At 35.0% G+C, this 23,157-nt stretch overlaps 3 long non-coding RNA genes across 3 annotated transcripts; 2 read left to right on the top strand and 1 right to left on the bottom strand.

The window, feature by feature from the left end:
- Positions 1–11,537: 11,537 nt before the first annotated feature.
- On the top strand, positions 11,538–14,859 carry LOC131805733 (uncharacterized). The gene is made up of 3 exons (XR_009343793.1): positions 11,538–11,676; positions 14,529–14,648; positions 14,720–14,859. It is a non-coding gene; the product is annotated as an uncharacterized LOC131805733 (long non-coding RNA).
- Positions 14,860–15,109: 250 nt separating this feature from the next.
- LOC131805732 (uncharacterized) lies at positions 15,110–15,883 on the top strand. Its single transcript, XR_009343792.1, has 2 exons — positions 15,110–15,653; positions 15,710–15,883. It is a non-coding gene; the product is annotated as an uncharacterized LOC131805732 (long non-coding RNA).
- Positions 15,612–17,256, bottom strand: LOC131805731 (uncharacterized). Its single transcript, XR_009343791.1, has 2 exons — positions 15,907–17,256; positions 15,612–15,834 (listed from the first exon to the last, which is right to left on the bottom strand). It is a non-coding gene; the product is annotated as an uncharacterized LOC131805731 (long non-coding RNA).
- Between the last annotated feature and the right edge of the window lie 5,901 nt (positions 17,257–23,157).

Below are 23,157 nucleotides of genomic sequence, written 5' to 3'. Positions count from 1 at the left end.
GTCGACGTAAACATAGCATGACTTTCCAATTTGCTCTCTCAGGACATCGTCGATGGCCCTTTGGAAAATGCTGGGGGCATTCTTCAGACCAAAAGGAAGACGGCAAAATTCATATTTTCCATTTCCAACTGAGAATGCAGTTTTTTCACGATCTTGTTCAGATAGTGTTATTTGATGGAAACCTGATTTAAGGTCAAGTGTCGTAACAAATCTTGCTTTGCCAAGATTTGAGAGAATGACGGGTATTTGGGGTATTGGGTATTTGTCATCGATCGTAATGCTGTTCAGTTTCCTGAAGTCTATTACTAATCGTTTTTTGGAATTACCGTATTCATCCTTGCCTTTTGTTATCAACAACCCAAACGGGATTGTTGTAGGGTCATCTGGAAGGCCGTATTATGCCGTTATGCAGAAGTTCTTTTACTTCATTGTTAACAAAATCTGCTACACTCATGGGATATGGGTATAGTTTTGTATAAACGGGATCACTAGAATTAGTTCTAATGGTAGCTACAATATTCGTATTATATGGAAGTGATTCTTTGGGGTTTGCAAAAACACCCGAAATTTTTTTATCACTTCCTTAAATTTTTCCGCAACGATTTGAGGTATTTTCATGTCCTCAACGTGTGTAAAATTTACATTTACGCATTTTAAAAATTGCATCTTTTCGATCCCAACTGTAGTTTTAAGTTCCCTACTTTCAAAATTCAACGTTGCACCTGTCTGTGTTAATAGATCCAGGCCAATTATACCATCAAACGTTGATAGTGATGGTAAGATAAAAAAATTACTATTGGTTTGAAAAATATTTATGGTACATTTTTCCTTAATTGCTGTGAAACCATGAATAGATTTCACTATGAACGGGTTGGCTACGGGAATAATACCTTTTAAACCTTTGATAGGTTTGATATAATTCTTCGAAGCCCCCGTATCAATAAGCAATTTTATGATTTTCCCTGCCACTTTCCTTTCTATAAATGGTAGCAGGGAGTTGTGCCTAAAAAATTAATCTGGTCAAATTCATCCCCAGCATCGATTACAATATCGTCTGCTTCGATTTCAGCCATTTGATGGTAGTCTTGACCATATCCGGACTCATCTTGAGAAATGCGATTAATTCTCTGATGTTTTAGCCCAGTGTATTTTGCCGTACCACTGTTGGGTCTTTTCACGGCCTGCCAATTTGGTCGATTTTGGAACGGCTGTGGTAGGTTCTGATTTTGATCGTATTGATTCTGAGGTAAGCCCTGTGTAGATGGCTTGAATTTAGTTGATTGTCTGAATCGCATAGATTCATCGACCTCCATGGGTTCTATTTGATTATTTTCGTTCTTGTTTGAACGATTTGAATTTCTTTTAGAAAAGTACTGATTTTTGCTTTGAACATTTCCGTGTGCGAAATGTGATTTATACTTATCTCTGTCCTCGCGTGATTAAGCGAAGTTTGACGCGAATTGGTATCTTTTCCGATTGGACTCAACCTCTTGGGCCAATGCCAATGCTGATGGTAAGTCGGATGGACGAGCGGAAAATAATACATTACTCAAATCTTTTTTTGTGCCAGAAATGAAAACGCGTAACGCATCCATTCTGTATTTTTCGTTCATACAATTTGCGACAACACTTTCATATGACATAGTGGTTTTGTTGGTAAGTAATGTCAGTTTCTTTTCTACTTCATCATAGAATTTTAGTAACGTCATATTACCCTGACGAAGAGTGAACTCTTGCTCAATACAGTAAATTGGACGCTTATCCGAATAAGTAAAGTCCAGTCGGGCAATAATAGCCTTAAAATTTAACACTGTATTGAATGAGGATAACACCATATCGGCTTGACCCTTTATTATACCCTCCACCATGGGTAGGATGGTATATTAACTTTATCATTCCGTTTGTAACACCTCTAAATATTCGTCGTAGACCCCATAAAGTATATATATTCATAATCAGCATAAAATTCTAAGACGATTTAGCGATGTCCGTCTGTCTGTCTGTCTGTCCGTCTGTCTGTCTGTCTGTCTGTCTGTCCGTCTGTCTGTCTGTTGAAATCACGATAGAGCCCACATTATTTGACGTAGATCTTTGAAATTTGGCACAAGTGTGTGTATTGCCCCTAGGATGGTTGGTATTGAAAATGAGATATATCGGTCCACGTTCTGGTATAGTCCCCATATAACGGTACCTACTGATATTCGGTATTTTGATGATTTATGCCACATTTTTTCACGGATTTATCTGAAAATTGGTATTTGTAGGTCATGACGGGTCCCTGAGCGTGTGGCAAAACATTGCATGTATAGGTCCACGTTTTGGTATAGCCCCCATATAACGGTACCTACCGATATTCGGTATTTTGATGATTTATGCCACATTTTTTCACGGATTTGTCTGAAAATTGGTATTTGTAGGTCACAACGGGTCCCTGAGCGTGTGGCAAAACATTGCATGTATAGGTCCACGTTCTGGTATAGTCCCCATATAACGGTACCTCCCGATATTCGGTATTTTGATGATTTATGCCACATTTTTTCACTGATTTGTGTAAAAGTTGGTATTTGTGGGTCATAATGGGTCCTAGTTCGTGTGGCGAAACATTGTAATTATAGGTGCACGTGTTGGTGTAGCCCCTATATAACGGTACCTCCCGATATTCGGCATTTTAACGTTTTTTGCCACATTTCTTCTAATGTTCTTTTACCCTAGGGTGGAGGGTATTAAAAGTTTGGCCCGGCCGAACTTAATGTTTTTTTACTTGTTTTATTTCGAATTATTGCTACTGCCTGATAGTGTTTAGAACTTCCATCGTAAAGCTCGAACAACTTATAAGCTGTATGAGCAGCCTGGCGCCATGAAACGTACGTTTCATGCTTGCCTTCAAAGTCTGGTAAGGATTTTACAACCTCTAAGGACTCATCACACCGGATTTCTTTGTTAATTTCAACATCCTTATAAGGCACAACTTTAGGAGTCGATAAAGAGAATTTTTCAAGTTTATTATCAATATCGGAAATTTGTTTTTCAAATTGCTGTCTTTGAACTTTCAAAGCCGCCGAAATGGCAGAGTCAACAAGCACACGTATGCTTTCTGCGGTAGTTACCATTATATTATTATTGTCAGATCTTTTGTATACAGGAATTTGATTGAAGGAATCTATTATAAATTCTACTTCTTGATCAAGATCGCTATTATTCATTAATATCAGAAAAAAAACGAACAGGATTTTTTTTTTAAATTTCACGAATATCGAAAAAAAAAACAAGCGGAATTAATTTTAAATATTATCGAAACCAATTTTTGCTAGCAGCCACTCATTTCTTATTAAGATCTTTATGATTCACTATATAATATTTATCATACACATTTTTTCAAACGCTCGATTTGTGTTATTTAATACTAATTTTAATAATAAATGTATTATTCAATATTTACTATCTTACAATTGTATAAATAGAGACTCCATTTTATGTTGTGGGTGTCCTCTCCGCTGATGATGTTGTCGCCGTTGTTGTCCTCTTGTGTTTCTTATTTCTACGCAGCCCAGACTGATTTCGAAGCCTGGTGACGCACCTTCTTTCCAAGTTTTCACTTAATGGTTTAAGTTTGTTATAAACTTATTTTATATTTATTTTTTAAACCTGTTGGGTGCCAGTTAAGTATTTTGTGTATTTGTATGGTGTTGTTACACCTTCTTTATTCCAGTTCTCTTATCAAACTAACTTATTAAGATACTAAAAGCTATGAATAAACTTATAATTATTGTTTTTTTTTACTGTTGACTCTGCACCTTTTTGTGGAGTATTATATTGCAATACGTTGAATAAATGCTCGTATGTTTGGTGTTGGCTAAGCAAGGATGATGAATATAATTGCTGACACTGTGCCTCGTGTGGAGTGTTGCATTGCAATATGTTGGACGAACAATTATTATAGTTCGCCATCGTTTGACCAAAGTATTAGGGTGGGACAATGGAGATTGTGTTAACTTATATATAAAAAATCAATTGTGGTTTGTTGGTAACGGAATCAGTTGAAAACGGCTGGACCGATTTGCATAATTTTTTGTACAAACGTTCGTCTTACCCCGAGTTAGGTTTTTAAAGTTTGTTATAAACTTATTTTATATTTATTTTTTAAACCTGTTGGGTGCCAGTTAAGTATTTTGGGTATTTGTATGGTGTTGTTACACCTTCTTTATTCCAGTTCTCTTATCGAACTAACTTATTAAGATACTTAAAGCTATGAATAAACTTATAATTATTGTTTTCTACTGCTGACTCTGCGCCCTTTTTGTGGAGTATTATATTGCAATACGTTGAATAAATGCTCGTGTGTTTGGTGTTGGCTAAGCAAGGATGATGAATATAATTGCTGACACTGTGCCTCGTGTGGAGTGTTGCATTGCAATATGTTGGACGAACAATTATTATAGTTCGCCATCGTTTGACCAAAGTATTAGGGTGGGACAATGGAGATTGTGTTAACTTATATATAAAACCAGTGAGGAAAGCTCAAAAGTCGGGCGGGCCGACTATATGATACCCTACACCACTATGCATATTTAGTAGAGCTCTCGTAAAAAGGTTTATACAGGGCATTTCAGAGCTCTATGAGATATTTGGTACAAAAATCTATCTAATTCTATCGTGCATTTTACGAACTATAGCTATCTCTGAACCGGGTTTCTCCAAATTTGACGTATTAGCTTCTAGGCTGAATTCGGTCTTATGTATGAAAATTCATGCCATTTGGGCTGATATTGGCCATTTGATGCACAATTAACACGAAATCGGATGAAGATATATATGGGAGCTATAGCTATATCTGAACCGATTTCTACTAAAATTTGTGTACTTGCTTCTAAGCTGGTTTCGGTCGGATTTGCCAAAATTGATGCTATTACGGCCATTTGGTGGTCAATCACCCGAAATCGGATGAAGATATATATGGGAGCTATATCCAAATCTGAACTGATTTCGGTAAAATTTAAAACAGCTATTCCTGTGCTCCATCTATTACCTGGTACCAAATATCACGGTTGTGGAGTGAATATTACGAATGTAAGGGACTAAAACACTAAATCGGATGAAACATATATACGGTTGCTATATCTATGTCTGAACCGATTTTCACTAAATTTGATATACTTGCTTCTAGGCTGAATTTGGTCCGATGTACTAAAATTCAGTCCATTTGGACTTATATCGGCCCTTTGGTGCACAATTAACACGAAATCGGATGAAGATATATATGGGAGCTATATCCAAATCTGAACCGATTTCGATAAAGTTACAAACAGCTATTTCTGGGCTGTATCTTTTATCTGGTACCAAATATCATTCTTGTGGAGTGCATATTACGAATGTGAGAGGCTTATACACCAAATCGGATAAAATATATATATGGGAGCTATAGCTGTTTCTGAACCGATTTTCTCCAAATTTGTTGTATTTGCTTTAAGGCTAATCTGGGTCACATGTGCCAAAATTCGGGCCATTTGGGCTGATATTGGCCATTTGGAGGCCAATTAACCCGAAATCGGATGAAGATATATATGGAAGCTATATCCAAATCTGAACCGATTTCGATAAAATTTAAAACAGCTATTTCTGTGCTCCATCTAATACCTGGTACCAAATATCACGGTTGTGGAGTGCATAGTAGGAATGTGAGGGACTTAAAGATCAAATCGGATGAAAAATATATATGGGAGCTATAGCTATATCTGAACCGATTTTCTCCTAGGCCGAACTCGGTTGGGTGTGCCAAAATTCAGGTAATTTGGACTGATAGTGGACATTTGGTGCACATTTAACCCGAAATCGGATGAAGATATATATGGGAGCTATATCTAAATTTGATCCGATTCTCACCAATTTCAATAGGGTTCGTCCTTGGGCCAAAAAATTATTGTTTGGAAAATTTCATCTCATTCGGATAATAAATGCGACCTGCATTTTGTTCACAAGAATACATGGACAGACGGACGGACGGACGGACGGACAGACGGACTGACATGCATAAATCGACTCAAAAAGTGATTCTATGAAGGTTCTCAAAAGTAACTATGGGTCTATCTCGTTTCCTTCTCCATGTTACAAACAAATGCACAAAGACATAATACCCTTACCACTATGTGGTGTAGGGTATAAAAATAATTGTGGTTTGTTGGTAACGGAATCAGTTGAAAACGGCTGGACCGATTTGCATAATTTTTTGTACAAACGTTCGTCATAACCCGAGTTAGGTTTTTAAAGAAAAAATATTGACCACGCCTACTTTTACGCCCACTATCTTGATTTATCTTAAATCTTTATATTTGCCAGATAATGAAGATATCGGTTTGAAAATTATTACACGAGATACTGTTGACTTTCCCTCCAAACATAGGAACTTATTTGGGCGTCAGGGAACTGACCACGCATACTTCTAATCTGTCTATATATATATATAACGATTCGGAATTGTCTCTTGGATATATATATATATATATATATATATATATATATATATATATATATATATATATATATATATATATAGAGGATATAATCCAAAAAATCGCGTAAAAATGTGAAATTTTAAAATTTTCATTTTGACTTTTGAAGTGTACAATAGTAATGTTTTATTTTGCATGATTTTTTTTCCATTTAGATTTGCTATTTCGGAATGTACATTTGTAGTGTTTTTTTTTTTTTTAATTCTAATATGATGTGTAGTCTTTTTGGGTAGTAGAACGCGACGAAAATTATGGAGTGGCGGAACTGAATAGATGATGTCAGAATAATTTAACGTGGTCAAACCAAAATTACTAAAAAATCAAAAAAGAGCATATTGCACTGCAAAAACTCTTAAATAGGGAAAAACTGAGAACATTTTTTCAATGGAATCAAATTTCAAAATAATAGTAAGGACCAAACTTCGTAAGGACCTTTAAATATTGGCTGTAAAAAACCAGCGAACAAGTTGAAGATTTTTTTCAATTTGTTTATTAGTTACTATGCTTATAACTCAAGAACGTTTTGACGGATTTTCACAATTTATACAACTTCGGAATGGAATCTTGCAAAAAAATTGCGTTAAATATGCCAATAAAAATATAAAAGAAGAAATCCTTTTGGCGTGAAATTTTTTCAATTTAAAAACTAAAGAAGTGCACATTTTTTATTGTTTTGAATTTTGAATGAATAATATCAAAAATGAAATAGTACGCAATAAGATGTTAACTGGCGATCTTTCATGTCTGAAATTGGCATTTAGCTTTCAACTCCAGGATCTACATCGTGCTTCAGCTCGAAGATGCGAACACATTTAAACAAAAAATAACCGACAAATCGTTATGGGGCTCATTTAAACACGTGGACCTACCTACTTCTATCACATGACAATGATCCGTCCAATGAGAACTCAATATGCAAAATTCATTGGGACTGCAATCAGTGAAATACCAAATATAAAGGGAAAAGGATTTCTATTCTTTCAGAAATTCTTCCTAAACTTTCACGATACCTTAAATCACTTTTGCAGTTCATGATATGGGCCATAACCCCCGGATAAGGATACAACCCGATTTCAAGTAGATCTTACATTTTAACCATATTTTCATACTAATTTCGGCAAATGTTGGTAATTTGGGAAGAAACCATCTATGCAAAAACTGATCACGTTTTGTATAACCATCATATGATTTAAGGAACCGGACATTTGTTTAATCGTATTTGAATTATACTATGATAAAAGATACGGAAATTATGGGTTCTCCAACGCGCAATTTCAATGACAAATAATTCATATTACTATAAAAACAAGTAAAAAAATTAAGTTCGGCCGGGCAGAATTATTACTATCATCCATCTGAGGGTAAATGAAACATTTTTATATAAAAGTATCTAAATTCAAGCGTGTTTCACTTTAAACTTCATATACCAGTAAGACTGTTTGAATAATGCAGTTAACTTATCAAAAAACCATAAAGTGAATGACCGCCGTTATATGGGGCCATACCAAAACGGGAACCTCTGTGGACAATTTTATACTTCAAGGATTGTCATCTATCAAACCTTCTAAAATACCAAATTTGAAACAATTATACGCGTAAATGTGTGGATTATCAACATACCCAATATAGGTAGGTATCGTTATATGTGTTAGACAAATCCGAGGAGAAATGTGGCAAAAATCATCAAAATACGGAATTTCGAGAGATACCGTTATATGGGGACTATACCAAAACGTGAACCGATAGATCATTTTCAATACCAACCATCCTATACACAATACAAATTTTTCGGCTAAATTTTGACGCTGTACGTCAAATAATGTGGGCTGTATCGTAATTTAAACAAACAGACATACAGACGGACAAATCGACTTAGAGTTTTATGCTGATTATGAATATATATGCATATTTAATGGGGTCTATGACGAACATTTAGTGATGTTACAAATGGAATGAAAAGTTAATATACCCTCCTTTCCAAGGTGGATGATATAACCGGGCCAGCTAGTATATATATATATATATATATATATATGAACGCCATTGTTTGTTCCAAGCATGTACAATATTTTTCACCGATATTTCATTTAGGATATCGAAAAAAGTTGCAAAACTAGTAGATTCTTGCATGTTCTGGACGAGAGCAAACTAGAATGCAATTTTTTGATTTGGCGCCATTCGAAGTACCTTTCTTTGATATTTGAACAATTGTTTTTGTTTCCTAATAGAAGGTACGAGGTTTGTAAAAATGGAGTATATTCAGTGACTATGCCCCATTCCATCATGATGACTTCGTCGTTGAGGAAAATCCTCGAATGATTCACGAGAAGCAAATGCATCCTCAAAGTGTCACTGAGCGGTGAGGTTTTTGGGCTGGAGGAATCATTCAACCTTTTTAATGAAAATGAGCCAGGTGAAGCACAAACAGTTAATGGTGTTCGGTATCGTGAAATGATAACCAGTTTTTTCTTGTCTAGAATTGAAGAATTGAATGTGGACATGTGGTTTCAACAAGACGACGCCGTGTGTCGTACAGCCGGAGACACAATTCAATTGCTGCATCAGTCATTTTTCAGTCGTGTTATTTCGCATTTCGGAGACCAGAATTGGCCGTGTAGATCGTGCGATTTAACACGATTATATTTTTCTCTTTTGTGTTTTTTGAAGTCGATGGTTTGGTTTTCGTCAGCTTATTCGCGTAAACCATCGACTTCAAAAACGGATCAAGCCTTAAAAGAGGAAATTGGATGCTGCATTAATGAAATACCGCAGCATTTTTAAAAAACGTTAATTGAAAATATTACTATGCAAAGCAAAGCCGAAGCGGCCATGTGCACAATACCTTGTGCATAATAGGAACTCACTCTGTCTACTTTACGATATAAGAAATTTTAATTTTAAATATCTTTTATTTAAAACTTAAAAATTGCTTTCTAGTTGGGACATCCTTTGCACATAGTCGCTAAAAATGCCCAAAAGCAAGATTTTTTTCGTTAAATCTAAGACATATAATACATGCTCATGTAAGCTTCTACGTTAAAAAATTACGATTATATTTAAGACGTAACAGCATATTGTAATTTTCATAAAAACCCAAAGGCATAACCCACATTAAATATTGGTATGGGTATTACAAGAAAATAAAACATTTATATCATATTTATGGAAAATCATAAATTCCATACTCATCTCAGGGTTCTGGCGAAGAGAGATATATTTAGATATAGCAAGTTGTAAAGAATCGCTGAGTTGTTTCGCAATTTATGTCAGCTAAAAGTATTGAAAATTGTGACCATTTGTGGGAGAGGTACCAGAAGGGGTTCGCAGATAAAAATCATCGTCAAACATATCTTGTGTTAGCAAAAATGTTTGTATCTATGTGTGAAATATCTTAACACCAGACCTTGGGCTAATAAAATTATTGGGTGTGTGAAACTTGAAAACAATCGGACTCTTACATCACATTTTATAAGAGTTGAAATTATTACATATTTTGATATTTGTGGGGGAGATACTTAACAGAGTGGACCGATATTGTCCATTTTCGGACCTGACCTAGCACTGACACAAATATTAGGATTTGCAAAAGTTGGAGTAAAATCTGATTATCGTTTCTCTTTCTGTGCAGAAAATATTTTTTTTTAATTTCGACCATTTGTGGGGTAGATACAGGGAGGAGTGGACCTATATACTCCATCTTAACACCAGATCTTAGGTTTATAAAAATATTGGGATGTGTGAAATTTTAAGACAATCGGATTCTTACATCACATTTTTTTTAAAGTTATAATTATTCAAAATTTTACCCTTTACACATGATGGAGTGGACCTAGAACTGACGCAGATATTAGGATTTGCAGAATTCGAACAAAATCGGACTTCTCTTTCTGTGCAGAAAATATTTTTTTGAAAATTTCGACCTTTTGTGGGGGGTGCCAGAAGGAGTGGATCGATACATTGCATTTTCACACCAGACATTGGGTTCATAAAATTATTGAGATGTGTGAAATTTGAAGATAATCGGACCCTTACATCACATTTTATAAGAGTTGTAATTATTCAAAATTTTGATCCTTTGTGAGGGAGGTACCTCATGGACCGATATACACCTGACCTAGCACTGATGAAAATATTAGGATTTGCAAAGTTGGAACAAAATTTGATCATCCTTTCTCTTTCTGTGCAATAAATTATTTTCTTTAAAAATTTTGACATTTTATGTGGGAGGTGCCACATTGGATCAAATCGGATACTCCCTTCGAGAGTTATCGTGCGCACAAGCCATCCAGACGGACGGCCGAACATCGCTAGATCGATTCCAAATGTCCTGAAACGGATTTGGTCCAAAGAGACCTAGGGTCTAAAACCGTTATTTCGACTAGGCATGTTTTGGGCGTATCAAATGATATATACCCTCTGTAACCTTATGGTTGAGGGCATAAAAACTGGTTATCATTCTCATACTCATTTGCATTAAAAAGGATGACTGATTCTACCTGCCCCAAAACCACACCGCACAGTGACACTTTGAGGAAGCATTTTTTTCTCGTGAATCATTCGAGGATTTTCCTCAACGACAAAATCATCATGATGGAAATGGGCCTCGTCACTGAATATGCTCCATTTTATGATTAACTGATTTGTATTATCGAAAAGCAACTCGCAAAGCAAAATGTGACTATTTTTCCGTTATTTATTATCGTATTCCGATCATCTAGAGATTGAAAAATGACTAGTCTTAAAAAGATATTGCAGCTGTTTGAAAAGTGAAAAAATTATGTATTTTTTTATCATATTTTGCAGATAAGTGCATAAATGCAGCTTGTTTTATTATGCAAGGTCCATTTTGTTTCTAGAGTGACTATCAAAAAGTTGAATTACTGTTCATTTATAAAAAGGGCATGGAGGCGTCAACAGCAAAAGTGTATAATATTGAAAAGTGCAAAAAAATATGAAAAAGTGTACGTTTATCTTTTTGTTTATTTATTAATTTTTTTAAAGAAAATGTCAGCAAGTTAAATTACAAAAATAGAAAAGTCTAAAATAAATAGGATGGCAAAAAGAGGCAGAAACTTTAATTATGCAAAAAAAAAAATAAAACTAAATATGAGAATAGAATGTGCAGGAACGTGAATTCTTGCAGCAAAATGGGACAGAACTTGAACAATTTGTAAGTATAGAAAATTGGATCTTTGATTGATTAATTCACTACTTTATAAACTACTAGCTGGCCCGATCCGCGTTTCCGGCCCGTACTTTTAATCTTTAATGCATTGTTTTTAAAGTATAATAATTCACAGATCTGGCTCACATAAGTGGCACAATTTTCAGTATAAATAATGACTCGACTAAATAGAAATAAATATGCATCGCAAAAATGTCAATACAGGTTCACGTAACGGGCAATTTATAGTGTTTCAAAAAACATGATCCTATTTTTCAGGCTAAGATTTAAATTTGAGAATTAAAAACCTAAATAATAAGCCACATATTTAAAAAAGTATACATCAACTGCTTATATAACCCGTGTAAGATGGTTCTCTACCCCCATACTTCGCGCTTCTCCGAAACATTGACATTGAAAAATTTCCGCGAAGAGGTCTTCTACCCCCATAGAAGCTACGATGTCAAATAAGGGCAAAATCAATTGAAAAATGTGACCAAGACCCTGAAAATAGCTGTAATCAGCGGATACCTTCATATAAGGATTTATTTTTTTCTAATGTACATTTGTAGTGTTTTTTATATTTTATTTTAGAATTCGAATATTAATATTCAATTTATTTAATTGACTTGATTTCTTGAGAACTGGAATTGAAGGCGGGTTACGTGAAATTGTAGTACCGAATTAAGCGAAAAAAAATTCAATGGAATGGGATTTTAAAACAATAGTGCATTCTATTGACAAACATCGCAAGGACCTTTAAACTTCTGCAGTAAAAAATCATCGAACAAGGTGAATATTTTTTTCTTTTTCAATTGAATTTCTTTTTTGTCAATTTTATATAATGTACGATTAAATTTTAAATGATTTTTCAATTTGGCTTATCAATTCATATTCAATTCAATCGATTTTTTGTGAACAAAATAAAGAACTATTTTCATAAAAGGAAGTTATGTTAGGTACTACGCTTCTAACTAAAGAACGGCTTGACGGATTTTGACAATTCATACAATTTTAGAATGGTATCCTGGCAAAAAATTGCGGTAAAATATGCCAATAAAAATGTGAATGAAAAAATCTGTTTGGTGTGATTTTTTTTTCAATTTGAATTCTGAATGAATAATATTAAAAATGAAATGAGTGACTTACGTACATCCTACTTCTTTCATATGACAATAATCCGTTCAATGAGAACTCAAAAAATGCAATTCATTGGGACTGCAATCAGTGAAATACCGAATATAAAGGGTGCAAAATGATAGAGCGAATTGAACATTTAGTAAAAAAAAGGATTTTTATATTTCCAGAAATTCTTCCTAAACTTTCAAGATATCTTAAATCGCTTTTGCAGGTCATGATATTGACCTTCGGTTAAGGGTACAGCCCGATTTCGAGTGTGGTTTACATTTTAACCATTTTAACCATACTCGTTTCAGTAAAGGTTGGTAATTTGAGAAGAAACCATCCTCGCAAAAAATGATCACATTTTGGTATAACCATCATATGATTTAAGTAATTTTCGGGGTCTTGAATATTTTTTTTTTCATATTTAGGACTTTATTTGTATTCTATTGAATTTGTAACCCCCAGAGAATTTTGGTTGGGAACGTAGATTTGGGATGTACGACTCTATGACATAAACTCTGAAATGTCAAACGCATTCAGTCGGAAATTTTGGCAGAAACATAAAAAATGGCGAATATTTATTTCTTTGATCGTCATTGAATTATACTATGATGAAAAATATGAACTTTATGGGGTCTCCAACGCACAATTTAAATGACAAAAATAAATTAATTCCATTCTTAGAAGAGTAATTATCTTTGACCATTCTGAAATCATTCTGCCCCTAATTAAGAGGCGGACAAAACTAAATACCACACAGCATGGTATTCTAAACGTTGTAAATACAAATCCCAAATTACAGCTAATTTGAATGGAAAATGTTGTTAAGCTCTTTACAATACCAAAAATTGGGCTGAGTTTCCACATGCCTATTAAAGCCTATGGCTGAAAAATAAGATCAGCCTATTCACAATATCTAAAACCGGTGGGTAATTATCTATTATAATTTTGAAATGAATGTTTATTTCTATTTAGAAATTACTATGGAGTTATTTTACTTATGATAAAAATTGTGTCGCTTAAATAATTCAGATCTGTCTTCTATTATGCTTTAAAAATATACATTAAAGACTAATAGTACGGGCCGGCAACGCTGACCGGGCCAGCTAGTTACAAATAAACAAAGCTGTTCTCAACTGCTACACTTTTTTAAAATATTTACATATTGATTTAAATAAGTAGTTGTGTCCAGTTGTTCTTACCCCAAACAGATACCTAGGGTTGGAGGGCGAGTCAAGATTACGTCGTATACTAACTGTGGAACAGATATCTTCATGATTCTTCAAATATTAGAATTTTAGGTAAATCGATCAAGTGGGCGTAGAATTTGGGCGTGGTCACTTTTTCTTTACATAAAAACCTAACTCGGGGAAGAACAAACATTTTCAAAAAAAATCATCCAAACCGTTCCCGACGTTCTGAGTTCCTCAGCGCACAAATAAATACTTAGGACTGGATGGAAAGTCAACGGTATCTCCTGTAATAATTTTTTATACCGATATCTTCATATTTGGCTAATATAAGGATTTTAGATAAATCGAAATAGTGGGCGTAAAAGTAGGCGTGGTCAATATTTTCTTTTCTTTAAAAACTTAACTCGGGGTATGACGAACGTTTGTACAAAAAATTATGCAAATCGGTCCAGCCGTTCTCAACTGATTCCATTACAAACGAATAACAATTGATTTAGATTAGATTAATACTTATACAATTTATTGATAATCTATTTCCAGAAACAGTTTATTGCAAAAACCAAACGGTTTTTTCAGATAAATTAGCCTGCCAATGCAGCTGGAAGGGGATCAGTGTAAATCTGAGTGCAGAAATGTGTTATTTAGTTACAGTAATCAAAAGTAAGTTTGTTTTTTTAATACGTATATAAAGAATTAGTAAAATGGACAGACTTGTACATATTTTATTTTAGATATTTGTCATCTCAAATACTAGCAACGACAATCCTTCAGAAACATTTTGTTCACGCTGCAGACGGATCGCTAGAAGAAAAAGATCCAATTACAGTTCCTTTTTTATTTATTTATTAAGAATGTTGTTTATATTACACATGAAAATGAACACAAAATTAAATAAACTTTTATATAAACATATATGCACATATTCTTTTTTTCACGGTACATCCGAATATTTAGAAATCACGTATGTGATTCCTAAAATCGTAAACACTCATAAATAACTCGAATTTAAGACAAAGGTGACTTAAAAAAGACTCCTAAATGACAATATGAATATATGACACTTAAAAGACTAATAAATTACTCACTAAAGACTCATAAATTATCAAAAAAAAAAAAAAAAAAAAAACTCGAAAAAGATTCACAAATTAAAAATATTAGCGTAATAAATGATTAGAAAACGACTCAAAAAAAAACTCGTAGAACGACCAGAAAATGGTCGAAAAAGACTCTTACAGCCTGTTCCACGATCTCGAAAGAAAATTTGTGCGAACGAAGGCTACTCACTCACTTTCGCATAAGAATGCGTTCCACTAACTTTCGTTCTTTCTTTCGCATAGCCTTACGTGATTCAGTGTTGCAAAATATTTTTTGGCAAAATTAATCGCGAAATAAGGCAAAAAAAAGCGCCAAATGTCCAATTTAAACGCGAAAAAGCAGCAGTGGCTCTGTCTCAACTGACAGTTCAGTTGTAAACAAACAAATTGTAAATAAACAAACAAAATAAAATTTCTAGTGATTGTGTTCAGATTATTTGTGTTCTTAAAAAAGAAAAAAAATGAATATTTCTGTAGCCCTATTTTTTATGGATGATGAGGAGGAGGTTCAAATTGTGCCACGGAGGCATTTAAGAGATGCTTCGAATTTATTTGAAGTACCTAACAACCAGTAAGTATGATTGTATTTTTACATTTTTGAAATAATAAAAAAATGATTTTTTCTAGGTTTGTGTCTTCCAGTGGTCTTCATGGGATTGCCTGCTGCTTCCGAAAATTGGCACTCCTCTGGCGAACTTAGGATTCTCCCCCATATACTCAACTAGTGCCCGCAGCTGTGTAGTTTTTTCGTGCTGGAATTGAGAAAATAAAAAAATATATATTTGTTGTTCACAGAATAAATTGCATTTATTATTTTTACTTACATTTTTCTTTCCATTTTCAATCAAGGAATGTTTATGTTAAAACAATTTTCCTTAATTTTTATCATTCGACAGCAAACACACAAGTGACTGATTTTGACATTTGTGTTCGCATGCGTACGAAAGAAAAAAGATAGTGGAACGCAAAATTACATTGAAACGCTTACGTTTTCGTTCGCTTTGATTTTCGTGCAAATTTTCGTTCTGATGGATTTTAGTGGAACGGAAATCAGCTGTTTGTCGTGTAAAAGTTGTGCGAACGTGTTCTTTCGACATCGTGGAACAGGCTGTTAACTAATCTAGAGGAAAACTCAGATGTGATTTATTTAGAAGAGTCGCGTATTCCAGCTTTTAATTCGCGCTACCGGATTAAAAAAGACTCGAATGTGATTAAGAACTCCAAATTTCTTCCCGAAAGATGCTACTTCCGGGGTGAGAATGCGATATCAAACGCGATGATTTCTATCGCTTAGGCGTGACTTCTAAGTGATTTGGGGGATAGTTTTTGCTTGCTGGGTAATTCGCTGTCATCGTCGACATATTGCATTTGTGGATAACACCGTGCATATCACATTATTGAGTAGACAAAGTCTGTGTGTCGAAAGAAGCACAGTTCATACAATTTCTCTTTGTGCTACCGTTTAATTTATTGTATAAACATTTGAATTGACAGTGAAATTCATTCAAATTAAAAACGAGCAAGGAATTTTCCCAATAAAATATGTTTATAAAAAAATTAAAACACGTCTGTAAGTTTAAAATATTTGGTGGAGATGTGTTTTATTATTTAATTTTTCAGGTGTCATTCCCATTATTTTCCACCAAAATAAATGCAAGTGACTATTTTTTTTTTTAATTTTTGTATATTTGCTGTTACCTTATATCCTAACACCATTATTTATACCAAAAGATTACTTTTGCTTCTATTGCTAAAATATGAATATGAGACGACTACACCGCCCTGAACGTAATTGTGTCAAAACTACGGTGGTTTGTCTAGTCAGCTGGCGCTCTTCACCTGCAATAGATGGAAAACTATTTTTGTGGTGCAAAAACTCGAAAATTGTGACATATAACAGATAAACGTTACATATTTCCATTTCAACTAATCTTTTTTTTAGTAGTCGTTCCTTTTTCAACTCAAGTTAAGTATTTTTTAATGATTTCATTTCATATTATACTAGCTGGCCCGGTCCGCGTTGCCGACCCGTACTTTTAGTGTTTAATGCATATTTTTTTGTATATAATGAGTAATGAATCCATAGTAATTTCTAAATAGAAATAAATATTCATGGCAAAAATTATAATAGATGTTCGCTTACCGTTGGTGTCAGATAATTTGAATAGCCTGATCTTATTATACCCTCCACCATGGGTAGGAGGGTATATTAACTTTGTCATTCCGTTTGTAACACCTCTAAATATTCGTCGTAGACCCCATAAAGTATATATATTCATAATCAGCATAAAATTCTAAGACGATTTAGCGATGTCCGTCTGTCTGTCTGTCCGTCTGTCTGTCTGTCTGTCCGTCTGTCTGTCTGTCTGTTGAAATCACGATAGAGCCCACATTATTTGACGTAGACCTTTGAAATTTGGCACAAGTGTGTGTATTGTCCCTAGGATGGTTGGTATTGAAAATGAGATATATCGGTCCACGTTCTGGTATAGTCCCCATATAACGGTACCTACTGATATTCGGTATTTTGATGATTTATGCCACATTTTTTCACGGATTTATCTGAAAATTGGTATTTGTAGGTCATGACGGGTCCCTGAGCGTGTGGCAAAACATTGCATGTATAGGTCCACGTTTTGGTATAGCCCCCATATAACGGTACCTACCGATATTCGGTATTTTGATGATTTATGCCACATTTTTTCACGGATTTATCTGAAAATTGGTATTTGTAGGTCATGACGGGTCCCTGAGCGTGTGGCAAAACATTGCATGTATAGGTCCACGTTTTGGTATAGCCCCCATATAACGGTACCTACCGATATTCGGTATTTTGATGATTTATGCCACATTTTTTCACGGATTTGTCTGAAAATTGGTATTTGTAGGTCACAACGGGTCCCTGAGCGTGTGGCAAAACATTGCATGTATAGGTCCACGTTCTGGTATAGTCCCCATATAACGGTACCTCCCGATATTCGGTATTTTGATGATTTATGCCACATTTTTTCACTGATTTGTGTAAAAGTTGGTATTTGTGGGTCATAATGGGTCCTAGTTCGTGTGGCGAAACATTGTAATTATAGGTGCACGTGTTGGTGTAGCCCCTATATAACGGTACCCCCCGATATTCGGCATTTTAACGTTTTTTGCCACATTTCTTCTAATGTTCTTTTACCCTAGGGTGGAGGGTATTAAAAGTTTGGCCCGGCCGAACTTAATGTTTTTTTACTTGTTTTTCAGATATAAGCTTTGATTTGACGGTTAAAAACCTATATAATATAGAACATCTATAATATCCCCAGGCGACAACCCAGCTCAATTTTTTGTATTATAAAGAGCTTAGAAACATTTTCCATTCAAATGTGCTGTAATTTGGACTTTGTATTTCGCGCTGTCTACCACGTAATTGAAGTCAGAATGATTTTAGAATAGTCAAAGATAATTACTATTTTACACCCGTAAGATGGGAACTATTTTTAAATTGTGTGTTGGAGACCCCATAAAGTCCATAGTTTTCATATTAGCATAATTCAATAAAGATCAAACAAATGTTCGGTCACGTGCTACTTTCTTATATTCGTAATTTTTTCATGTTTCTGCCGCAATTTCCGACTGAAAAAGTCTCAGTTTCACATTTTGGAGTTTATTTCATATGCACGCACACCCCAAATCTGCATTTCCATCCAATATTATTTGGGTGTTATAAATTTAATAGAATACAAAATTTTCTATGCTGACCACACATTGGGTTGATAATGCCTAGGTGGACAATTATCTGTAAGATGGTTCTCTACCCCAGAGTAGCCTGAATATAATTTTTAGCCAAATCAATTGATGAATGTGGTCAAGACCATAATTATAAAATTAAGAAGGTAAAGTCATTTCAAATAAGCATACCCATCTCTGCATTTTCTGTAATTTACCTTGCTAAATTTCACTTCACATATGTTTGCGTGACTTTACCTTCTTCATTCCACCATGGGCCCTACTCTGAAAATTTTAAATTGTATGCGAAGAGATTTTCTGCCCCTTAGAAAAAAAGATGCCAAAAAATGGAAAAAAAGTGGCCAAGACCCCGAAAATAGAATCATATGATGGTTATACCAAAACCTAATAATATTTTGCATGTATGGTTTCTTCTCAAATTACCAAAATTTGCCGATATTAGTAGTTGTGTTCCAGAACCTACAAATTAGTACTAATTAGTGCTAATTCTGCTAAAACGCGTTCCCGTACTCCAAAAACTAGCAAAACTTGCAGCTCTCTCGATAAAAAAATGGCGCTGAGTGGTGCACATTTCTGCTTGTTTTAGCTACATGAATTTGGCAGAGCAGAAATGTGCAAATTGTAAATTTGACATTTAATTGGCAGGGCTAACAAGGTTGAAAAATGTTTCAACCTGAATAAGGAATCAGACGATGAAAACGTATTGGAAAACAGTGCAAAATTAGTGAAAGGTTAATTGAAAAACAAGTAAAAAAACATTAAGTTCGGCCGGGCCAAACTTTTAATACCCTCCACCCTAGGGTAAAAGAACATTAGAAGAAATGTGGCAAAAAACGTTAAAATGCCGAATATCGGGAGGTACCGTTATATAGGGGCTACACCAACACGTGCACCTATAATTACAATGTTTCGCCACACGAACTAGGACCCATTATGACCCACAAATACCAACTTTTACACAAATCAGTGAAAAAATGTGGCATAAATCATCAAAATACCGAATATCGGGAGGTACCGTTATATGGGGACTATACCAGAACGTGGACCTATACATGCAATGTTTTGCCACACGCTCAGGGACCCGTTGTGACCTACAAATACCAATTTTCAGACAAATCCGTGAAAAATGTGGCATAAATCATCAAAATACCGAATATCGGTAGGTACCGTTATAAGGGGGCTATACCAAAACGTGGACCTATACATGCAATGTTTTGCCACACGCTCAGGGACCCGTCATGACCTACAAATACCAATTTTCAGATAAATCCGTGAAAAAATGTGGCATAAATCATCAAAATACCGAATATCGGTAGGTACCGTTATATGGGGGCTATACCAAAACGTGGACCTATACATGCAATGTTTTGCCACACGCTCAGGGACCCGTTGTGACCTACAAATACCAATTTTCAGACAAATCCGTGAAAAATGTGGCATAAATCATCAAAATACCGAATATCGGTAGGTACCGTTATAAGGGGGCTATACCAAAACGTGGACCTATACATGCAATGTTTTGCCACACGCTCAGGGACCCGTCATGACCTACAAATACCAATTTTCAGATAAATCCGTGAAAAAATGTGGCATAAATCATCAAAATACCGAATATCGGTAGGTACCGTTATATGGGGGCTATACCAAAACGTGGACCTATACATGCAATGTTTTGCCACACGCTCAGGGACCCGTCATGACCTACAAATACCAATTTTCAGATAAATCCGTGAAAAAATGTGGCATAAATCATCAAAATACCGAATATCGGTAGGTACCGTTATATGGGGGCTATACCAAAACGTGGACCTATACATGCAATGTTTTGCCACACGCTCAGGGACCCGTTGTGACCTACAAATACCAATTTTCAGACAAATCCGTGAAAAATGTGGCATAAATCATCAAAATACCGAATATCGGTAGGTACCGTTATAAGGGGGCTATACCAAAACGTGGACCTATACATGCAATGTTTTGCCACACGCTCAGGGACCCGTCATGACCTACAAATACCAATTTTCAGATAAATCCGTGAAAAAATGTGGCATAAATCATCAAAATACCGAATATCGGTAGGTACCGTTATATGGGGGCTATACCAAAACGTGGACTTATACATGCAATGTTTTGCCACACGCTCAGGGACCCGTCATGACATACAAATACCAATTTTCAGATAAATCCGTGAAAAAATGTGGCATAAATCATCAAAATACCGAATATCAGTAGGTACCGTTATATGGGGACTATACCAGAACGTGGACCGATATATCTCATTTTCAATACCAACCATCCTAGGTCTACGTCAAATAATGTGGGCTCTATCGTGATTTCAACAGACAGACAGACAGACGGACAGACAGACAGACGGACATCGCTAAATCGTCTTAGAATTTTATGCTGATTATGAATATATATACTTTATGGGGTCTACGACGAATATTTAGAGGTGTTACAAACGGAATGACAAAGTTAATATACCCTCCTACCCATGGTGGAGGGTATAATAAGCTTAAAATCAAAGATGTTCGCTTATTACTGAACATGTTCTTTTTATTTTTTAGGTTGGCTGTCTTCCCAACTTGTGGCATTTAGTCTTCTAGCAGACTTAACATTAATTAAACCGGCGGCTCCAACCATGTCAGCTTCTCCGGGGTTGGGATTTGAGAAAACTCCACCTCTAAATACTCTTCAACGCATTCTGAAACAAAACTTTCTAAATAAACAGCATTCAAAAATAATTATTAATTTCAACTTATTTTCAATACTCATTTTTTTAAAATTTGGCGTCCATTTCAGTAAGGGTTCAACAGTCCGATTTAGACTGTTTCCTTTTGGAATTTTGAATGTTGACATTTTATCGTATTTCTGCTAATTTTCCGTTCCCTTATTTGTTGAGCACACCTAAATGAGAATGGCATTTTGTACTGTTCTCTCTTCTGCCAGTTTTAACGCTAAAAAAGTACTGGAACACAACTAGTATGAAGAATATAATTCGAAATTCGGTTGTACCCTTATCCGGGGGTTATGACCCATATCATGACCTGCAAAAGCGATTTAAGGCATCTTGAAAGTTTAGGAAGAAATCCATTTCTGACTAAATGTCCAATCCACTTATTATTATTATACCCTCCATCATACTATGTAGGGTATATTAATTTTGTCATTCCGTTTGTAACTCCTCGAAATACTCATGTCAGACCCAACAAAGTATATATATTCTTGATCAGCGTAAAATTCTAAGACGATTTAGCCATGTCCGTCTGTCTGTCTGTGTGTCTGTGTGTCGAACAAATTGAGATAGAATTCTAAAATTTTGCACACATGTATATTTTGCCAGTAGGCAGGTTATGTTTGAAAATGGGCCATGTAGGTCCAAGTTATCATATAGCCCCCATATAACGGTACCTCCCGATATTCGGTATTTTGATGATTTTAGCGACATTATTCATCGGAATTGTTTCAAATTTGGCATTTGAAGTTCGTAATGGATACTACATTCTAAGTCAAAAAATGAGCCATGTAGGTCCACGTCTTCATATAGTCCCCATATAACGGTACGCCCCGATATTCGGGATTTTAATGATTTTAGCGACATTGTTTACCGGAATCGTTTCAAATTTGGTATTTGAAGTTTGTAATGGATACTACATCCTAAGTCAAAAAATGAGCCATGTAGGTCCACGTCTTCATATAGTCCCCATATAACGGAACCCCCGAAATTCGGTATTTTGATGATTTTAGCGACATTATTCCCCGGAATTGTTCCAAAATTGGTATTTGAAGTTCGTAATGGATATTTCAGCCCATGTCAGAAAATTGTCTGTGCATATAAACAGATTTTTCTTCAAGTTTCGCATTTAAATATTGTAATAACTTATGACAAAGGTTGCCTATGCAGGTCCACGTCGTCGTATAAGCATTCGATATTTTTAAGATTTTAACAGAATTTTTAACGGATTTTATTTATTTATTTTATTTTTTTTTGTTTTTGTGGAAATTGCCAAATTTGCACCAAGTGGTGGAGGGTATTAAAAGTTCGGCCCGGCCGAACTTACAGCCTTTTTAATTGTTTTAATACCTACTCGTACCTTTTGAAAGGTAAATTCAGTTTTATAAAATGCCCAATCGGAGCTTTTATTACTTCTCTGGAAGGCAGTATGTTAGCAATCAGAGAAACAGGAGAACCGTTATAGTATTTTGAATTTCAACAGCATCCGCAATTTCATATTATGGACAAAAAGTAATGTGAAATGTTGAAGCTGTGGATGCCTAACAGTCGTAAATTAAATTTCAATAAACATATGGTAGATATTTGGTTTTCGAGATTCCAAAATGTCAAA

This window comes from Musca domestica, unplaced genomic scaffold (genome assembly GCF_030504385.1).
Source record: "Musca domestica strain aabys unplaced genomic scaffold, Musca_domestica.polishedcontigs.V.1.1 6, whole genome shotgun sequence".
In the NCBI taxonomy this organism is placed as follows: domain Eukaryota; kingdom Metazoa; phylum Arthropoda; class Insecta; order Diptera; family Muscidae; genus Musca; species Musca domestica.
The sequence above is the reverse complement of the archived record's forward strand: the minus strand, read 5'-3'. Positions and strand labels throughout refer to the sequence as shown.